Here is a 22,912-nt window from a genome sequence, read left to right as displayed (position 1 = left end):
TATGTCGGGGAGTATGCCTCGGTTGTGTATGTTATTATTCGTTTAGCCCATGCCAAGGTATGACATAGTGGTGTATTAACTAGGCATAGTTGTTCAAATAGTGTGGCTTGTCTAATAAGTAGATTTATATCTGGGAAAGTATGCAATAGGTGGTGTATTTGAAAATGTTTAAGCCATTTTATGAATGCCCTGCCAAAAAAACTTCTGCCAATTCGCCTCTCTCTTTGAGTTTACAGTTGGTTAGCAAAGTAGCTATTGGAACAGTGTATCCTATTTCCCAGTTATTAAGTTTATACAATTTGTGTTCAAGGCCACCGTGTAATTCAGCATTAGGAGAAACCGGTAAAAGAGGGGATCTCAGGGTAGAGATTTTGGGGTAGTGAGATATTAGATAATCCCACGTGTTAAAAGTGTGTTGATACATTTTGAATGTTTTTATCCATGGAGGATGACTTTTTTTATCTATCCAACAGAGCACTCCGGGGGATGGGGTTTTTAAAATGTGGGAGTCTAAGGGGACCCATGCTTTCGTTTTTGCATTACGATGCCAGTCTAATATTTTTTGTAGGCAGATTGCCTTATAGTATATATTGATATTATTGAGTCCTAATCCTCTGTGTTGTAACGAGCGGAAGATCGTAACTTTGATGACTCTAGGCTTGATTTTCCCCCAGATAAATATGTTTAGAAGCTTCTGTAGCGAATTACGAAACAATATAGGGAGGGAAAAAGGCACTGCCTGTAGGATGTATAAAATTCTGGGTAACGCATTCATCTTTACAGATTGAATGCAGCGCCACCATGATATCGGACGGTCACTCCATGCACGTGTCTTTTCGTAAATCTGTCAGTAACCTGACATAATTCATGTTGAAAGGTGTTTTCGGTTTAGGAGATATATATATTCCCAGATATTTTAGGGCTTTCTTTTGGGGTTGAAAAGGACATATTTTCAATAATGCTTGGTACTCTGTGGTTGGGAGTGTAATGTTTAAGATTTCAGATTTGTGATAGTTTACCAGGAAATTAGAGAACGATCCAAATTCCTTAAATTCTTTGAGCACTTCTGGTATGGATGTGTTGGGATTGGAAAGGGTGAGCAGGACATCATCAGCATAAAGGGATAGTTTTCACTCCAAGGAGTCTACCTTAATGCCAGTTATTGAAGTGTTTTGCCTAATTCTTTGTGCCAAAATTTCCATATTAATTACAAATAGTAAGGGGGAGAGTGGACAACCCTGACGCGTTCCGTTAAGTATGGTGAAGGGATCTGATAGAATGTTATTAGTTTTGACTTTGTCCGTGGGGTTTTGATAAAGGCTTTTAATACGTTTAAGGATATTTTCTCCTAAACCAATTTTCTTGAGAGTAGCATGTAAAAATTGCCAGTTCAAGCAATCAAGTGCTTTTTCCGCATCTGCGGAGACAACAACCATCTTTGTTTTGTGCAATTTGGCGTGATCAATCAGTTGTAACGTTCTGATGGTGTTGTCTCTCGCTTCTCTTCCGGGTATAAACCCTACCTGATCTGAGTGAATGATGTGTGGTAATAATTTACTTATACAGTCAGCTAGTATTTTGTGTATAGTTTCAAATCGGTGTTTAATAATGAAATTGGTCTATAGTTACCCAGAATGTTGGTGAGCTTGTATGGTTTGGGAATTATGGATATGTGTGCCTCTAAGCTTTCAAGTGGAAATTTACCTGTATTCTCAATTTGTTGAAAGGCAGATAGTATATGCGGGGCCACAGTGTGTTTGTATCATTTGTAGTATTTATTGGTGAACCCATCTAATCCGGGGCTTTTGTTATCTGGAAGTGCATCTATAGCGTCTAATACTTATTTTAAACTAACTAGGAGTCCAGAGCGTCGGAGTCTTGTGTTTAAATTGCGGGTATATCAACTGTTTGTAGATATTGGGTAAGGTTGGCTGGTTGTAATATTCCTATTGGGGTGGGGAGGTTATAGAGTAGTGAGTAGTATTCGTTAAATGAGTTGGCTATTTCTTTTGGGTCTGTTATCGTAATCCCTAATAAATTTTCAACTTTGAAAATGTGATTCTGTAAAGTCTGTTTTTTCAGTGCTCTAGCAAGCAATGCTCCTGCTTTATTGCTGTTATGGAAGTACGTCTTTTTAATATATAATGCCTTTTTGAACAATTCTTTTCTGAGATGGTTATGTAAAGCCTCTCTTGCTGTAGTTAGGTGTTGTAATAGGTCAATTCTTTGAGGATTTGATTTATACCTTATTTCAGCCTTTTTAAGGTCAGATAATAGTTTATTATGCTCTGAATTGTATTTTTTCTGTAGAATCGAATGCTGTTTAATTAGCTCTCCCCTAATAGTTCCTTTATGAGCAAGCCAATTGTTCAAGTCCGTAGTGTCGGACGAGTTGTTAAGTTGGAAAAATTATTTTATAGACTCCTCTATAAGGGGTTTAATAATAGGGTCATGTAGTAAAACGGTATCTGGATGCCATGTGAATGGGCGTTGTGGTATGGAAGACAATATGAGGTTTAATGTGATGGAAGAGTGGTCTGACCATAACATTGGGAGAATTTCAGTTTCTGTAGATAACGAAATATTATTGTGGTCTAAAAACCAATAATCTATCCAAGAATATGTGCATCCAGTGTTGGAATAAAAAGTATAGTCGCAGGTTCTTGGATGATGAATTCTCCAAACATACAGCAGCAACAAAGATTCTAATTTATGTGTTATGGGATTTCTGCTTTTGCTAGATACATGGCTCTTGCCGGAGGAACAATCTAAGAGTGGGTTTAGGGTAATGTTTAGATCTCCCCCTACAATTACTGTTCCCTTCTGAGTTTCTAATAGTTTATTTAATGCTGTAGTAATAAAAATATATTGACCTTCGTTAGGTGCATAAATATTCATTAAAGTAATGGGGCGGTTGTATAACAGACCTATTAGTATTGTAAATCTGCCTTTCTTATCTGAATGTTGTTCTATGAGCTGAAAGGGAGTGTTTTTATTAATCAGAATTCCCACACCATTCTTTTTTGTGTTAGAATTAAAGTATTGTTGTGTAAACTCCTTAGAATAAAGTTTAGGCTCTTTGTCTTTTAAAAAATGTGTTTCCTGCAACATTATTATATTTCCCTTTGTTTTTTTAAACCAATTCAGCGCGATAGAGCGCTTGGTCGGGGATTTTAATCCCTTGCAATTTTGCGATACTAACATCAATTTAGGGGTGGACATGATAGTGGTGTCTTATATAAGATGTGAGTCTTACCTTGTCCCTCTGTAGAAGTGCCTCGGTCTCCATTCTCCTCTCCAAAGGTAGTAAGGAGAGAAAGGAGAAATGAGAATAGTACCAAAGGAAGAGGATGAGAACTTCCATTCGTATCTTTAACAAAGGACAGGTACAGTTATTTAAAACATATCTATTACAACGATTTGGTAAAAACGACCACCTCTCTGGGAGTATTTGTGCAAAAGAGAGTCCTGTAAAACATAACAATGACCATGAGAACAATAACAACAACATAAACACTTGGAATGAACAATATAACCACAACATTAAAACCGTCCTAAGGACTTTCCCTACTTTTACGCCTATGTGAAGGAGGGAGTCTAGGGGGTTTATGGAGACCTGAAAAGGTCAAAGCACAATTAGGGAAACATGCTTTAAGGTAGTTAGCAGGCAAGGGACATTTTTTTATTTTTTTTATTTAATAGATATTAACTTAAAGGAGATTAAAAGATGGCAATAATATTTGGACAATGAAGAGCGCATCTAAAGATGCAGTAAATAGAAGATATACATCACATTCTCACGGCTCCATTGAGGATAACTTCAAATGTTACAAAGAAGGACAAGAGTTCCCCTCAGAATTTCCTATATTCATCCATCTTCTGAATCACGGGGTTGTCTGGATTTTGGCAGAGTGGCATCCCTAGATCTTTTTCTTTGTACTTTAATCCAGTGTGATCTTTGCTGCTTAGGTTGCAAATTCTCTGTTGTATGTGACCGTGTTTCCTGAATTGATGGTAAAGATGGTTGAGGCAAAAGTCCTCCAAGTCTTCAGGATTTCGGTATATGTGTAGCTTATTAATTCTCATTACTTTTAAGCTAAACGGGAATCCCCATCTGTAATTTATTTTCCGCTTTTGCACATGCTGTGTGAGAAATCTCGCTTCTTTTCTATTTTGTAATGTAATGGGGCTTAAGTCAGCAAATAATTGGAGTTGTATCCCATTGAATGTGACAGGCTTTTTTTGTCAAGCCGCTTTGGTAATCCTGTCTTTATCTGTAAATTTCTGGAATTTCAGGCTCACATCCCGTGGTGGGTCAGTGTCTTTAGGTTGCGGTCGTAGAGCTCTATGAGCCCTGTCAAGTAGTATATCTGGGTTTTGTGACTCATTCAATAGGGACCTAAATAAGTCTTGGAGGAAGGAGTTGAGAGAGTCCTGAGCAATCCTTTCTGGGATGCCTCTTATACTCAGATTTTGTCTCCTCCCTCTATTATCCAGGTCCTCTATTTTTCCTGGAGAAAAGAAATTTTAGACTCCTGAGTATGAACTTTCCATGTGAGGAGGTCCATGTCTGAATTATGTTGGTCAGTTTGCTCCTCCAGAAACTCAATTCTATGTCTATGTTCATGTACTTCCTTTTTCACCTCTGCTAGCCCATCTTTAATCATGCAGCAAACTTGTTGAATAAATGATGCAAAATCTCTTTTTGTGGGTAAATCTTTTAGGTCTGCACGCGTGATAGGTATATCTTGATCCAAATCTTGAGTGTTGCGTTCCTCCTCAAGAGTTTCCTCCTCTTGAGTATTAGTACTCAGTGTTTTAAAATACATATTCACTCTGGCGCCTGCGTTTGGTGTACTTTTAGTGTTTTTGTCTCCTTTTTGAGATCGCTTTGACGCCATTTTAAGGGATGGGTTCAGGGGAGATGTGCCAGTTAGTACCGCCTGCGTGAGAATGGTGGGCCGTGAAAGGTATTAGGGGGGACAATAGTTTTTTTCTACTGCTTGTTAAGATTAAAATTTTCACAGCAGCAACTTTTCAAGCCAGTACATTTTCAATAAAAGAAACTCTCCTAGCTCATTACATTGGGGTTTTCAACCGCAGGGAAGCGAAAGTCTTTTTATTTAGTACAAATCAGTTTCTCTTCCTCCCTTTTAGTTATTTTTATTTGAACCGGGAGTTCTCTATCCCCAGCCGCTATTCAGATATTGGGCCCTGCAATGTTCTCCACGTGGCTTGTTGCCGATTGTGATGTAGTTTCAACACTTATCTTCTCTACTCCTCCCTGCTTCAGCCTTTTGCTTGTAAACTAAATTAGTTGCGGCTCAGGAGTGGTTTTCAAAGGTGGGCCTGATCAGTATTATAGGGAGCGATACACCCCTTCTATGAGCCTGTGTGTAGCCAGTCAGCCCTGGGTAGGCCTAATGAGGAGTTCGCTGCCGTTTATATAGTGATGGGATCCCCAGGGAGAAGTTCTGTGAGAGCATACGAGAGCCGTATTAAACTTACATGCTGTGGTGTCTCACCTGTCTACGATTAGCTGGTTTTCAAAGTGTGCCCAATCTGTTGCTGCATAAGTGTGAAACCACTGTTTCTTGCACTATGTTCGGCAGCCGCTTGATTCTGTTCTTCCGCTAAAGCGAAGCGGGTCTGGGGATCCAAGATTACACTTTGTTGTGTTATGACTGCTCCGGTAAAGCTCTGTCACTGCGTGTGGCTGTTTCCTTCTCGTGAGTGCTCATTATAATTGTGGGTGTCACGCATTGGTGAAATGAGGCGCCCCTTCTTATTCCGGTCCGGTAGACTGACCCACCAATGTATTCGCTTAAAATCTTGCCATCCATGTCCTTGAGTAAGTTTTCATCCCCTGTGTGCCAACTAAATGTACTTTACTACATTATTATGCACTATATATGCTGTTTTCTATATGGAGCTTCAGGACATTATGGCCATCTCGTTCTATGGTCCGCTCCGTCCCCCAGAATATTACATTTTATTGAGATACTCTGATTTGGAGCTATGCAAAATAGGATATAATGGGGTCTGTGGAGCTGATGGGTTGATAGGCACAAGACATATTTGCACTGGATTTTCACTGTCTGGCTGAAAACACTTGGTTAGCCCCTATCCTCTTCACATACTCTCTAAGTAGGAAATAGGGTATCAAGAAGGTTAGATAATCATTTTCTGTATCTTGTAGATTAGCACTTCAGCATTTCAACTCCCTCCATCAAGGAGGCAAACATTTGATTTAGGGATTCTGGGAGAGAGGGTTCAAACTGCTGGAATTTAGGATTGTATTACCTCCTCTTAGTGGACAGGTAGTATAATCCCACATGTAAGGATTTTGTGGACTCTCACCATCTTATGAAAGATTTGGCCAACTGTCTCTCATGTTTCAACTTCCAACTGGTCCCCAGAGGGTAAGTAGGCCTGCATGTGACAATCATACACAGTTACCATAAACATAACATCCCCTATTACCCATATAGTTAAAGGAGAATTAGTCCAAAATAAGAAAGGGTATTAATATTTTTTTTTCTTATGGCAGAAAGGTAACAGACTGCAATAAAATTGGTAATTGCTAGTGTTAATAAATGGACAGTCTACTTTATTTTTTTATTTTTTAAAAAGATAAATAATTACTACCCATTTCCTAGCAGTCTGCCGGGGCTTAGATACAAGTAGTCATAGAGGTAAAAAGTATATTAATTTAACAGTGTTGGTTATACAAAACTGGGGAATGGGTAATAAAGGGATTAGCTATCTTTTTAAACAATAATTTTCAAGTATACTCTCTTTAAAGGGACAGTCTAGTCCAAAATAAACTTTCATGATTCAGATAGGGCATGTAATTTTAAACAATTTTCCAATTTACTTTTATCACCAATTTTGCTTTGTTCTCTTGGTATTCTTAGTTGAAAGCTTAACCTAGGAGGTTCATATGCCAAACTGTTGGTTATGCAAAACTGGGGTATGGGTAATAAAGGGATTATCTATCTTTTAAAACAATAACAATTCTGGTGTAGACTATCCCCATAGCAGTTCCTTTAATTTGAATGTAAAGGAACTGCTATGGGGACCAATGTTGCCCCATCATATGCCAACTTATTCATGAGTGAAATAGAAGAAAAGATCATCCATGAGAACGATAAGTTTATTGAGTATGGAGCCACATGGTGGCGCTACATAGATGATGTGTTTGGCATATGGTGGGGTAGCATTGAGTCCCTGTTACAATTTACCAAGAACATTAACTCAGCAGTAAGAGGTCTGGAATTTTCAGTAGAATACAGTGAGGAGTCTGTTACTTTTTTGACACACGAGTCATTAAAGAAGGAAATAAATTAAGTTTTGATATACATAAAAAAGTACAGACCGTAATACACTGTTAAGATATGACAGTTTCCACCCAAAGAGTCTAATAGAATCCCATCCCAAAAGCCAATTGCTAAGAGTTGACAGAATAGTGAGTAAGGAAAGTGTGAAAAAAATTAGACTAGAGGAGATGAAAAATAAATTTAAGGAAAGGGGGTACCCTGAACCACTCATTAACAACCAAATTCAAGCAATACAGGAAAATAGGAAAACATCTAAAGAGTGAAAACAAAATAGACTAGTGCTAGTGACACAGTACAATCCATTAAGCAATAAGATTAGCAATATAGTAAGGAAACATTGGCACATTCTAAAAGATTGCAATAAAGAAATTAATGAATTTAAAGAAGCACCCCTAATGGCTTATAAAAGAGTGAAAAATGTAGGGGACCATTTGGTAAAAACTGATGTGGGATCCAAAAAGAAAGACAGACAGACTTTCTTAAATAAGAAAAATTTGGGATGCTTCCCATGTTTGGGATGCATGAGTTGCAGTTCCATGATAAAAGGGAATAGTTTTGTACATCCAAGAAAGGGTAAAAAGTATTCTATAAGAGATTATTACACATGTGAATCTACACATATAGTCTACTTAATAAAATGTCCATGCTCGCTTATTTACATAGGTGAGTCTATGTCACAACATAGGTCAAACATTAGAAACAACAACACAGAAGCACCGGTATCTCACCATTTTTTAAAATGTGGACACCAAATCAGTCAACTCAGATGGCAGATTATTGATAGTGTAGGCCCCCAAAGAAATGGTAGCAATAGAGAAAAGTTGTTAAAGCAAAAAGAAATGTTCTGGATTAGGGAATTAGAAAGTTTAGTACCAAAAGGCATGAACAGAGAATATGATTGGACAGTTTTCCTTTAAAAATTAAAAATTGAAAATCAAAATTGAAAGTTTGTTAAAATTGGAATATCTAAATAAATATATTGAAAAAATCTTTAGATAAAAAGAATAAAGTTTAATGTAGGCATATGTAGGATGTTTATTGCTGCTATGTCAGTAGACAGGATGTTTTTAAGTGCATTGTGTGTTATTTTAATAATAAAGGTGTAATGATGATTTTTTACCACAAGAGGGCAGCAGAACCGCTAATACAGTGGTTGGCGCGAATTGTGATGGTTTTGAAATGTATAAAAAGGTTCATGGTATTAAGCACATATGTAAAGCATGAGTAAGGGTTGTCACCCGAAATGTTGCTTGTCATTGTGAATGTCTGTGTAATAAAGACACTTGAGACAAACTAAGAAGCGATGTGGACATTCGTTGTTTGTTGTGGATTCCAAGGGATTATTGTCTTACGTGCGCAAACCTAAGAGGTTGCTGTCTCACTACATACATTTTGCTTTATGTGGATGGGTGTCTTACACAGTAAGTATATACTTATTATATAAGACACTCTCAGCTATGGATTGGGCACTTTTTAAGTAAAGTTGTTATACATTGTTTGTATACATACCTTGAGTCAGTAATTCAGTGCTTTTTTAGCGACTTTATTTGTAGCTAAATATTTGTCAAGGTTGGTAGTCTGTGAAACATACAGGGATTTTTTGGAGCTAGTAATTTATTTCTAAATTAGGATGCTAAGTATTATGTTAGCCTCATGGAATGTTGCTAGTCACATTTTATGCAGCTATAATAGAAGTATCCATTAGGCTTTATTTTGGTTGATTTTGTTTTTTTGTATATACAATCAAAATTCTTACCTGGTTTTTAGAGTGATAGGTGTATTAGAAATCCTCTTCAGCTTTGCATGTCGTTCATGTGATGATGCTATTGTCATAGGGTGAAGTGTCATCATTGTGTGCCATTTTTTTGGTGCCAAAAATGTCCCACCAAAACTTTAAATTTTTCCGCCACAATTTTTTCCAGCCAAAATGTTCCCGTCAAATTGCCGTTATAAGCTCAGCCCCCAGCTCATTCAGTGTTCTCAGTAAACACAGAGAGCTTTCATGCAGCATTTTATGAATCAGTTTTCTTTTTTATAATTTTTTTTGTTCTGTTTCCCATTCTCTCAAGCCTGTTACACACACACATTATATATATATATATATATATATATATATATATATATTTTTATATATATATATATATATATATATATATATATATATATATATATATATATATATATATATATATATATTATATAGGAGCATGGATATAAATTTGCAGGATTAATTTATTTTTTTCAATTTTTTTTTTTTGCAAATATGTTTCAAACTGAACCTGCCTCTGATGTTACCATAGGATTTGAGCTGCCTAAACAGGTATTTAACAAAGCTAAGTATGCTAGATGTAATTAAGCTGATCTAAATTATTCAGCTCTATTATGTTGCTCTTAACAAATTGTTAAATATTTCTATGAGTAAAAATACACACACTGTTATTCCAGCTCAGTCTAAATGTACATAGCATTACTGCAGAAATGTAAGATTTTATTGTTACAGCTATAGAGAAGGCAATGATTGCTATTTTGCCTTCAAATAAATGTAAAAGGTTTTTGCAACATTTTTCTTAACTTAGTAAATTAAGTTCTGACCTTCAGCATACTGACGTATCCTCTACTGATGGGGTCTCTTCTGATTCAGAGACTGATATAGACAAATCTTTTTTTTTATTTAAGTTAGAATATATACGTTCTCTCTTAAAGGAAGTTCTTTGGGTATTGTCTAAATCTCCTGATGATAAAGCTAGTAATTGTCTAAATCAGAGCTTTCCAAACTTTTCATGTTGGTGACACACTTTTTAGACCTACATCATTTCGCGACACAGTAATTCAGTTGTACTGGACACATACATAAATGATATAATAACGAAATGTATTTACAAGTAACAGTATGTAAGTGTGCAAGAATTAAAAAAGTTTAATAACATCAACGGCTACTTACTATTTTAATGGGATGTATGAGGTTGATGGGATGAACACAATTTTAGAATATTTGGTGGAATATTTAGATAAAGACACTCGCATTTCATCATCAAGCATTTTTAAGCTTCCCCTTCCTATCCATATATCAAGAGCAGGAGCAGCAATGCACTACTGGGAGCTAGCTGCAAAAAAAAAACCTCTGATTTCAGCTCAGCATTTAAGCTGCCGCCCTCAGAGCTCGGTGAGTCCAATTGACTACTGCGGACGCTGCAAACACACTGCTGTCCGACTCACTGACTACACTTGCAGTCACGAGCCGATTAAGGAGACTACACATGCAGTCACGAGCCAATTCAGGAGACTACACGTGCAGTCAGGAGCCAATGTGCCACCAATGGGAATAGTTTCAGTTCCCGCTGAACTGCGCCAATAGGTTAAGATGATCTGTGACCCCCTAGGTATCAATCACGTGTCAACCATGTGATATGCAAAGCAGGCAGGCGGAAAGTCAGAAACCAAAAAAAAAAATGTGAAAAAAAATTGTGCTGAAGCAGGGACACACCTACACACTGCTGCCGACACACTAGTGTGTCCCGACACACAGTTTGGAAAGCACTGGTCTAAATTCTGTATTTAAGACTACTGTTATTTTTTTAAGTATTTCCTATTCCTGATACTATCTCTAATGTGATTGCTAAAGAATGGTCTAAGCCTGGTACCTCTTTTAACCCTTCTTTTAGGTTTAAGAAATTGTATCCTTTACCTGTAGTCAAGGATCAAAACAGGAGGGCAGATGGCAGGCACTGCAAAAACCAAGTCGGCGCCACTCAAAAAGGTAAAAATAGAAAAACTGCCTATGAATAAGCGCCACTAGAGGGCGCGAAACGCGTCAGGCTTGCTTGTCTTGTCCCCCCCTGTATCTGTGTTCAGCCTTTTATATGTGTATTGTATTTTATATATTTTTCAATTAAAGTTTTTCTATTTTTTACCTTTTTGAGTAGCGCCGACTTGGTTTTTGCAGTGCCTGCCATCTGCCCTCCTGTTTTGGTTCATTATCAGCGATGTGAGTTAATCGCTGGCTACTGCACTCTTTCAGCTTCTTTCATTGGAGGACTTTACTCTCCGTTGCCGGTTCCGGATGCCGCTACGCCACGCTTACCCTCTGTAAACGCCTGTAGTCAAGGATCCTTTAGATAGGAAGCTTGAATCTTATCTAAGAAGGGCATATTTACATTCTGGCTATATTCTTAGACTTGTTATATATATATATAGCAGTGGCTAGGATACACCTTCATTCTTTAGATATCCTTTGTTGAAGAAATAGCAATGCACATGGGTGAGCCAATCACATGATGTATCTATGTGCAGCCACCAATCAGCAGCTACTGAGCATATTTAGATATGATTTTCAACAAAGGACATCAAAAGAATGAAGAAAATTAGCTATTAGATGTAAATTGGAAAGTTATTTAAATTTGAATATGGGTTTCATATGGGTTTCATGTCCCTTTAAATGGTGTCTTGGAAAACTGGTCAACTTAGTAAACATCTGATTTTAGTCTAAAAGGATTGTAACAGAAACTCTTGCCAGATAACACAATGCTTGCTCTGATTATGAGATATAGAAATCCATGCCCATTAAAATATGTTTAAAACATACTTTTTACTTTAATGCTGCAAATTATGCTTATAGATTCTTTCATTACATAAGGGATGAGAGTCAGAGGGGGAGGAAGAGAGACAGAGAGAGAGAGAAAGAGACCATGGGGGAGAACAACAAATAAGGAGAGAGATGGATAGATAGAGAGAGACACACACACACAAGGGGGGGGGGGGGGGGACCACTGCATTTTAAAGTAATAAAACAGCAGAGCTACAGAGAGTTCAGAAAATTAGTCTATAATTTAGTGTGAAGTACAGAGGCAAGCTGCTAAGTTAGTGGGTGTAAAGTTTGAGTAAACAAAATACAAAAACGACCCTGCTGTAAAAGAGTAAAAAAACACTAAACCACATTCATTAAATTATCATTTTCACTAACAGAATCCCTTTCAGTAAAATCTTACTTTAATAAGATGTGGCTGAAACACTGCTCTCTGTGCCTCTCTCCCTGCTTCCTGCTCTGTAAGGATTCAGGAAATGACAGTGGCACATTCCACTGCACTTAGAGGGGTAGTACAGAACTCTCTTTTTCACTTAAGCAAAGCTAGCAGGTTCACAGGACAGCAACAAAATATATGAAAGTTGTTTTTTTCTGTTTTTGTTTTGTTTTATATGATTTAACATCCAGCCCCAACCCTATGTTCCACTTACTAATGCCTCTCGCTGGATTGGTTTAGCCCAAATAGGACTGCCTCAAATAAGCAGTTAATGGGCCATGCAATGATCTTAACCACTTGCATCCAGTAGGTGGCGCAGCATGTTGTGTAATGGTGGGCAGACCTGCTTGTGCCTCTCCATTGCACAACATATAGCTGTGAGAGAAAAAAAAAATGCTGGGGAAAAAAAAAAATTTTTTTTTTTTTAAAGCCAATAAAAAAATATATATATTTTTGCCCATATGAGAGGTGAAGCACTGCCTCACCTGCCTCTAGTGACTGCACATCACTGATATATATATATATATATATATATATATATATATATATATATATATATCTCTGATATTGCTGCTGCTTCTACTTTTTGGTTGGACAGTTTAGCACAACAGTTGTCTCAGATTCTGAATTATCTAACATTATTGTTTTACTTCAACATGCAAATCATTTTATTTGTGATGCTATATTTGATGTTAGGAAGATCAATGTCAAATCCATGTTTTAGCCAATCTACCTAGAATAGCTTTATGGCTTAAATCTTGGAATACTGACATGGTGTATAAAACTAGATTATTATCTCTCTCTTTTCAAGGTAAATATATTTTTGGTTCACAATTGGATTCTATTATATCCACTGTTACTAGGGGTAAGGGAGTTTTTCTGCCCCAAGACAAGAAATCTAAGGGTAAATTTAAAGCTCCCAATAGTTTTAGTTCCTTTCCTCAGAATAGAGAACAGAAAACCACTCCTTCCCCTAAGGCCTCTGGCTCTAATTGAAGACCATCTCCGAATTGGAATAAATCCAAGCCTTATATGAAACCAAATCCTGCCCCTAAACCTATATGAAGGTGCCAGTTCTTCTGGTAGGGGGCAGACTAAAGCTAAGAGTTTGGACAGACTCTATCCAATATCAGTGGATTCAGAATATAACTTCTTAGGGGTGTCGAATAGAATTCAAAATAAGACTTCCTTTGGGAAGATTCTTTCTTACTCTTGTAACAAAAAAAACCAGTAAAAACTCAAGTCTTTCTGAAATATCTTTCAGATCTGGAACTTTCAGGGGTAATTTTTCCAAGTTCCACAGCAGGAACAAGGATTGGGGTTTTTATTCAAATCTATTCATTGTACCTATGAAGGAAAATTCTTTCAGACCTATTTCGGATCTGAAAACTTTAAATGGTTTTGTAAGAGTCCCAACTTTCAAGGTGGTGACTATTCTGCCTTTTGTTCAGCAAGGTCACTTCATGTCCACAATAGACTTACAAGACGCTTACCTTCACAATCCGATTCATTCAGATCACTATCATTTTCTGAGATTCTCTTTTCTAAACAAGCATTACCAATTTGTCGCTTTTCCATTTGGCCTTGCAACACCACCAAGAATATTCTTAATAGTTTAAGGTGCCCTTCTAATCTGTAATCAGAGAGCAGGGTATTGCGGTGTTTCCTTATTTGGATGATATCTTGGTACTAGCTCAATAGATTTCCAGATAGATTCAGTGTACATGACTGTATCCCTAACAGAAAAGAGACGTTTGAGATTGGTTTCAGCTTGTCTCTTATCATTCGCTTCAGTGGCTATGTGCATGGAAGTTTTAGGTCTCATGATTGCAGCATCGGATGCGATCCTTTTTGCTTGTTTTCATATGAGACCTCTACACTTTTGCATGTGGCACCAATAGTGCAGGGATTATACTCAGTTATCACAACTGATATACTTAAATCCCAACTCTCCACTCTCTCTGACTTGGTGGTTATACCATCACCTTATTGTTTAAAGGGCCACCTTTGTTTGTCCTACCTTCACTGTGATCACAACAGATGCACGTCTCTCATTTTGGGGAGCTGTTTGGGGGTCTCTGACAGCACAAGGTGTTTGGAATCCTCTATATCTTAGAACTCCGTGCTATTTTCAGAGCTCTTCATGCTTGGCCTCTATTTAAGAGAGAATTGTATATTCGGTTTTAAACAGACAATGTCATAACAGTGGCATATGTCAATCATCAAGGGGGACACGCAGTCCCCTAGCAATAAAAAAAGTATCTCTAATACTTTCTTGGGCGGAATAAAATTGTCTTATCACTGCGATTCATATACCAGGTGTAGACAATTTGGAAGCGGATTTTCTCAGCCGTCAGATTCTACATCCGGGGAGTAGTCTCTCCATCCAGATGAGTTCTATCAGATTGTGCAGATGTGGGGTCCTCCAGACATAGATCTGATGGCCTCTCGTCTAAACAAGAAACATCCCAGATACCTATCCAGGTCCAGGAATCCTCAGGCAGAAATGATGAATGCTATAGCAGTTCCATGGTTTTACCAATCTGCTTAGATTTTTTTCACCTCTGGGAATGATCTCAAAGATCATAATGGAACAATCTTATGTTTCTGATAGCACCAGCATGGCCTCAAAGGTTCTGGTATGCGGACCATGTCCAAATGTCCAGTTGCCAGCCTTGGTCACTTCCTATAAGACCAGACCTTCTGTCTCGAGGCCCAGTTTTCCATCAGGATCTCAAATCTCTAAATTGGAAGGCATGGAAATTGAACGCTTAGTTCTTGGTCATAGACGTTTGTCCGACTCAGTAATTTTCACTATGATACAGGCTCGCAAGTCTGTTTCAAGTCAAATTTATCATAGGTTTGGAAAACCTATATTTCTTGGATTCCACTCATGATTATTCTTGGCATTCATTCAGGTCTGAGACAACGCAAGGGCAAAGCATACTGAACAGAGGCCCTTTAAATAATAAGTGATGACATCACATTTCTGAGACTGCATCCTGTCTCACACGGATGATGTACACTAGTCTGGCCATAAAAGGAAGTGCAGGAAATGAGCAGCATCACACAGTATGCACCAGAGTCAGCAAGAGAGGTGAGTAAAATGGCTGCCAGCAGCACATGGCAAACAGATCAGGGGAAAAAAAACTGACACTTACCTGATAAATTAATTTCTTTCATAGTGGCAAGAGTCCATTAGACCCACGCAATATTTTTTGTGGTTATGATATTTATTTTTTTTAATATATAAAAGCACTTTATCCTGTTCCTCTTTTTATACTAACTTGGCTATATGTTAAACTGAGGCATGAGTGAGGTGGGAGGTGTATTTATAGGCATTTGAGGTTTAGGAAGCTTTGCCCCCTTCTGGTAGGAATGTATATCCCATACATCATGGACTCTTGCCACTATGAAATAAATTAATTTATCATGTAAGTTCTTACATAAAATTATGTTTTTTCACCACTAGAGGGTGTTAGTTTATATGTTTCATATAGATAAAATTGAGCTCATGCACGCAAATTTACCGAGTGATGATCAGTGATTGGCTAAAATGCAAGTCTGTCAACAGAACTGAAATAAGGGAGCAGTCTGCAGAGGCTTGGATACTAGGTAATTACAGAGGTAAAACGTGTATTATAATAACTGTGTTAGTTATGCAAAACTGGGGAATGAGTAATTAAGGGATTATCTATCTTTCAAAACAACAAAAATTCTGGTGTTGACTTCCTCTTTAATAACATTTTAGGAGATGTTATTCCCTGGCTGTGTGAGGCGTTGTAATCTAAATACCTAATATGATCTTGATAAGGTTTGTGTGCACTCACTCTGCAGTAAGAAACAATGATAACATGATTTAAAGTCAGTGTCATTTTATTTTACCATTAACATGTATACCAAGTAAATGTGAAGCAAGTAACACTGGCAGAGGAAGCATGAGGGTCACCTTGCACTTTGGGATGAAACTGGTAAGGTTGAATCTGCAGCAAATGCATGAATCTGGCCTGCTGACCATAAATTGATAGACATACAGACAACATAAACAGACTGCACATACTATTAGTGTATAAAGTAAGTGGGCTTATCCTACTACAAGATAGTTCACAAACACCTATAATTGCAAGGACGATTTTCCTTTGTGTGTACACGTATTTTCCTTGTAAACCTCATCCCAGCTATCTCTGGAATAACTAAAAGGAATCCCAATCAGAGAATGCGGAAAGGACATTACTCTTCCCTTCTTGATGAGCACATTTTTTATTTTGGTGAAACACAGAACTTTTTTAAAACCACTTTAAATTAACTAGACAGACATGAACGGCTATTGTTTAATGTCACGATCCAGGGTGTCCATACTTTGGTGCATAGCTTCAGTTCCTCACACCATCCATCCTTCCTTCCTTTCCAGGGCGGGCAGAGACCACTGTGTCTGACAGGACAGGATCTCCAGGCTCCTCCTCTATCACAGAGTCTCACTCACTTAAAAGGACAGTAAACACCAGAATTTGTTTAAAAATGTAGATAATCCCTTTATTACCCATTCCCCAATTTTGCATAACCAACACAGTTATAATAATATACGTTTTACCTCTGTGATTGTCTTGTATCTAAGCCTCTACAAACTGCCCCCTTATTTCAGTTCTTTTGACAGACTTGCATTTTTAGCCAATCAGTGCCGACTCCTAGGAGCTTCACGTGCCTGAGCTCAATGTTATCTATGTGAAACACATGAACTAACGCCCTCTAGTGGTGAAAAACTGTCAAAATGCTTTAAAATTAGAGGCAGCCTTCAAGGTCTAAGAAATTAGCAAATGAACCTCCTAGGTTTAGCCCTATTTAAATCATAAAAGGTTTTTTTTTTTTTTTACTTAACTGTCCCTTTAACCCCTTGAGTGCTAACAACGGCTCTGAGTCGTCGCAGAATTCCCCACTCTAGTGCTAATGACAGCTCAGAGTCGCTAGCACTCTCCCACCTTGAGGGAGATCTGGGGGCTCCCACCCCGGCGATCATGCCTGCGTGATGACGTCACTGCACAACTTTATTTATACTTAATGTTAAGTATAGGAGCAGGGGGCATGCTGCTTAGAAGCCTGTATCTCAGGCATCTAAGCAGCTACAGACCCCCAAGACCCACCATTGGAAAGGTAATCGCCTAACCAACAGTGTAAGTCTTGGGGGTCTGAATAAAATAAAATGTTAAAATAAAATGTTAAAAGAAAATTGTTCAAAAAAAAAAATCTTAGCACCCAGGTGGGAAAGTGCAATAGTCCTATTTCTGCTGTGGAGAGCTAAATAAACTAAGCAAGCCCCACAAAAACGTAAGCACCGTGTGTTTCACACAGTGCGGGGTGATAACACAGCAGGACTGCTGACAGGCTTGCACTTAGTGTATTGTAGGAAGTGTTGCTGCTCATTACTAAAGGATCTCCCTAACAAGACTGTGCTCCAACTCCTACCACCAGCAGCAGCAGTATTTACTGAAGCATTTCTGTTCTCTGTCCAGGGGGATCTCCATTCCAATGGTTTCCTAAAGGACTTGACCCCTGACCTTAATTTCTTTAGATTTATACCTACATTGAGTATGAGTGCAAAATTGGTGAGCTTCATAGTTGATCATTTTATTAACAAAACTATTGCGGAGGGCAGGAACATAATTTACTTTGAATGATTCATGGGAGGCAGTAATGATAAATAGGATCATACAGACAGATTATGTTTTGGGAAGAAGGCGGCAGATGGCAAAAAGCACATAGGTGCAGGGCTGTAGTTTGGAAGAGGAAGGAACAAATAAGAAGTTCTATAACATGTTAAAGGGACATGAAACACTTTTTTTCTTTCATGATTTAGATAGAGCATGCAATTTTAAACAACTTTCTAATTTACGAATATTATCTAGTTTGTATTGTTATCCATTGCTGAAAAGGATACCCTCGGTAGACTCAGGAGCTGCTTATTGGTGGCTGCACACAAACGCCTTATTAGCTCACTGATATGCTAAGCTAACTCCCAGTAGTGCACTGCTGCTTCTTCAACAAATGATACCAAGATAATGAAGCAACTTAGATAATAGAAGTTTTTTTAAAATTGTATTCTCTGAGTCATGAAAGAAAATTTAGGGTTTAAGTCCCTTTAAATGGACAGTCTACTCAAAATGACACCTTCATGATTCAGATAGGGTACGCAAATTTAAGCAACTTTACAATTTACTTTCATCATCAAATTTGCTTTTTTTTCTCTTAGTATTCTCTGTTGAAAGTTAAACCTAGGTAGGCTCATATGCTTATTTCTAAGCCTTTCTAAACAGCGTTAGATCATGTGTCATATAGATAACATTATGCTCACTACTGTGGAGTTATTTATGAATCAGCACTGATTGGCTAAAATGCAAGTCTGTCAAAAGACCTGAGAAAAGGGGGCTTAGATACAAGGTAATCAGAGAGGTAAAATTGCATTAACATGACAGTGCTGGTTATGAAAAACTGGGGAATGGGTAATAAAAGGGATTATCTTTTTAAACATGTTCAAGTGGACTGTCCCATTAATGTAAATGTCACTTAAACATTGTTCTGCTGTATGTACTACACATTCATGAGTATGAAATGGCAAATATTTTAGTTTATGATCTTATACACAATTGGTTCACACACAGACATTCTCTTTAGGCTGACTATGCTTTAATGTTATCATAGATAAACCCTCTAGACCAGGGGTCAGCAACCTTGGCCCCACAGATGTTTTGGAACTTAAATTTCCCATGATGCTTGGACACTTTTTAAGGCTAGCTGAATATCATGGGAAATGTAGTTCCAAAACACCTGGGGTGCCGAGGTGCTGACCCATGCTCTAGACTTTAATTCCAAAAGCAATGTTTCAAACAGTTACTTTCTTATTCCTCAAACCACTTACCCTCATAGTTCGTTTGAATTTCCAGATTCTTTCTTGAAACACTGTACGCTTATAAACAATTTTCTTCAAAGGTTAGGGCAATACTTAACTACTTACAACAAATATACTGTATGCTCCAGTCTTAAAAATTTTTTTTTACTCTGTACACATTTATGAAGTGTAGTATATCCACAACACATCATAGTATGCAGAGGTATTTGCAGTTTCATCCAGCTACAATAAAGATCGCTACTTGTTCTTTTCCAGAGCAGGAGACCCAAACTCAAACTGTTTATTATGGTAATCAGGCAGAATTACAGAAGGACCTGATATTTCTAATTTAATATATGTGTTCTATTAAGGTTATTGTACTCACAATTGTGATGCTCACAATCAAGTGTTGAAAAAAAGTGTTAAGATCAGTCAAACCCCTCCCCACAATTGTCAAAATACATTTAAATCTGTATAACCAACAATTCAAATATTTGAGATGCAGAAAACTACTTTTTTTGCATATACAGTAATCAATAAGTGTGAAGGTGAATAGCTGCCCAGTCTTTCATAATTAAACTGCAGCAAATATGATCTATTCAATCCATAAAACAAGTTGAGTTAAGAATAACAAAAAGTACTGCAGAAGCACTAAATTACCTAGTTGTAGACACACAGTCTGTTCCTAAGTGGTGCTCTTTGAGTTTGAAATGAAAGTTTGTTTATGCTTTTCAGTCTAAAACAGAATTAGCTGCAGTACCAAATATCACTAACAGGGCAACAGTGCAGATTTTTTTTTTTTAAAAGGATATGTATGGTTTGGACACAATGCACACCAGTACCACTGTCTTTTAGCAAAAGCTTTTTAAAATTGTACCCCCCCCCCCCCCCCCCCATACATTTCAGTATGGGTTTAAAGCAAACACAGTAAAATACAGAGCTCAAGGACAAAGTTTGCCAAATATGTTTTGGGTTTTTTTTTGGGGGGGGGGGTGCATTTCAAATAAAATTAAACCTTTTTCTACTGTTATGCTTATATCTTTTTAATAAAAGCAAAAGTAATAAAAAACAAAACTGCCAAGCCAATTTAAAGTAATATCTTTAAAGGGACAATCAACACCAGAAATTATTTTTGTTCTAAAAGATAGATAATCCCTTAATTACCCATTCCCCAGTTTTGCATAACCAACACAGTTATAATACACGTTTTACCTCTGTGATTACCTTGTATCTAAGCCTCTGCAAACTATCCCCTTATTTCAGTTCTTTTGACAGACTTGCATTTTAGCCATTCAGTGCTCACTCCTCAGTAAATTCTTGTGTATGAGCTCAATGTTTTCTATATGAAACACGAGCTAACACCCTCTAGTAGTGAAAAACTTTCAAAATGCATTTAGATTAGAGGGGCATTCAAGGTTTAAGAAATTAGTATATGAACCTCCTAGGTTTAGCTTTCAAATAAGAATACCAAGAGAATAAAGCAAAATTGTTGATAAAAGTGAAATGGAAAGTTGTTTAAAATTGCATGCCCTATTTGAATCCTGAAAGTTTTTTTTTTGGACTTGACTGTCCCTTTAAATTTCCTTCTTCTAGCCATAATTGTGTGACCACTTATGACAAAAAAAAAATATTCTTGGAATAAACAGTGATCCTGTTAAATCTCTCTAAGGACCATGAATATTATTTAAAGTTATCTTCTCACCTCACGCTACTCTTTTATAACAGACTCAAATGATCTAATCTTGCCACCATTTTTTTTTTTTTTTTTTTTTTTTTTTTTTTTAACTCTGAACCCTTTCTAATTTTGCATTGTCCTTTTTAGTAAATCGGTCCTCAAAATTGTATTGCATACTCCTGATGAAGTTTTACCTGGGATTTATACATGGTGCAGAATTACTTTTTTTCCCTCTTGCATTTTTGCCCCTTTTATACATGTTATATGTATAAGCCGCTGCCAAAACCCCCAAAATACCTTTTCCACCTATGTGTTGCCCATTTAAGTAATAGTTAACATGCTTCGCTTTGCTTCCAAAATGTAAAACCTTACATTTATCATGATTTGTTATTTTACAGTCTTAAATCAATTCAAAAGGCCTCATCCACAATCCCTTTAGTGACAGCTGTTTTTTTTCCATTGGTGATCAAATAAGAGTCCAAGTCACTTAGTGTCTCCACAAAACCACACATTTTGGGTCCACAGACTGATTTTTTCAGAAGGTCAAGACCTCATTTTCTTCATAACTGATCAACGCCTTAAAAAAAATAACACGCCCACACATTAAAGCAGGAAAATTTTATTTAAATGTAAGTACAACGCTTAAATGTTTATCTTCAACAATAAAAAAAAAGTTAGACCGTTTAATGAAAATTGCAACTTACACGACTTAAAATAATTTAAAAAAAACAAACACAAAACTGTAGATCATTTTTTTTTCTTCCCGTGAAAAGACTCTGAATAAAGGTTTTACTAAATTACATAAAAGCTGTCTCCAGTCACGTTCAGTCAGTCATCTGAGGGTCATGTCATAACTTAGTCTCTGTTCTGTAGAAAGAGCACAACACAATTATGAAAATAGTTACCTGAAAAAAAGTCAACACCTCATGCAATCATAACTCAAACTACTGAGTAAGCTATAATTGGATATAAATAATCTGCACTTGGTTATCACAAACAATTGCAATAAAAGTGGACTATTAACAGAAAATAAATATCTGAATTTTATCAACATTTTTTCAAATTCATAAACATTTTGTGTGATCCAAACGCAGTGATATTCTTATATTGCAATTTAAAAAAATTAATAAATCTAGCGAACGTCCAAGACTGAAACTAGGGCTCTAAGATTTTATACTCTGATGATTAAATAAATCCTATTTTAAACAATTAAATATTCTTTAAGAGCAAAACAGCTTTTCATGTTTTAGACATTAGCAGAAGAATGTTACAGTGCAATCTCGCTCTGGCAAGATCAACATACGTGAAGATGAACACAAACATTTATGAAACTATTTTGTTGCTTCACTTAATAAGTTTCATTAAAGGGACAGTAAACACCTTGAGATTTTTTTTATGTATAATGAAGCAACTTTGCAATACATCATCATTGTTTATTTTGTCCCCTTTCATGTCATTTAACACTGAATTGTCTACTGAAAAATATTTGCAGTAAAAGGATGTTAATTTGCTTTAAAAAAAAATATGTTAAGACTTGGCTGCTATGCTATTCTATAAAAACAGAGATGTCTTGTAATTGCAAGGTGCTTACTGTCCTTTTGCTTTGAGCTTTGTTACAATGTGTGTTCACATGTGCAAGTTTGGCTAAAATGCAGATACATTTTAAGACAGATATATATTTCCATGTTGAATGCTTAAAGCTTTACATGTTTCTAAAAATAAATAAATAAAAGTTGTATGTAAAAAGATTTCACTTTCATTTATTTATTTTTTTTAAACAATTTATCAACTGTTTGAACCCAACTGGCACATATTAAAAGAGCACTTCATGGAATGGAGACATGCAGTGAGTAGGAGTTCATATCAATAAGCAGGCATGGATGTTACTGTAATCTTCTAAGGGTACACTTTGCCCTCTTCATTACATACGCTGGTGGTAACCAGTGACACATACTGTCGTCACTGTGCAAGACTACAAAAATGGCGTTGACAATTGGTA

At 36.9% G+C, this 22,912-nt stretch overlaps 1 protein-coding gene across 3 annotated transcripts in view; it reads right to left on the bottom strand.

The window, feature by feature from the left end:
* Nucleotides 1–16,216: 16,216 nt before the first annotated feature.
* The window catches only part of RBM45 (RNA binding motif protein 45), a 53,387-nt gene continuing 46,691 nt past the window's right edge, over nucleotides 16,217–22,912 (bottom strand). For 2 of the 3 annotated variants that reach the window (XM_053698500.1, XM_053698498.1), the window contains exon 10: nucleotides 21,517–21,780. The gene's annotated coding sequence lies outside the window, so the exon portion shown is untranslated. Of the gene's footprint in view, nucleotides 21,491–21,516; nucleotides 21,781–22,912 lie in introns of those variants that run through there. The other variant, XM_053698499.1, reaches the window with a different exon arrangement.

The sequence above is a fragment of the Bombina bombina genome, chromosome 1 (genome assembly GCF_027579735.1).
Source record: "Bombina bombina isolate aBomBom1 chromosome 1, aBomBom1.pri, whole genome shotgun sequence".
NCBI lineage: Eukaryota > Metazoa > Chordata > Amphibia > Anura > Bombinatoridae > Bombina > Bombina bombina.
This window is presented reverse-complemented; position numbering and strand designations above follow the sequence as displayed.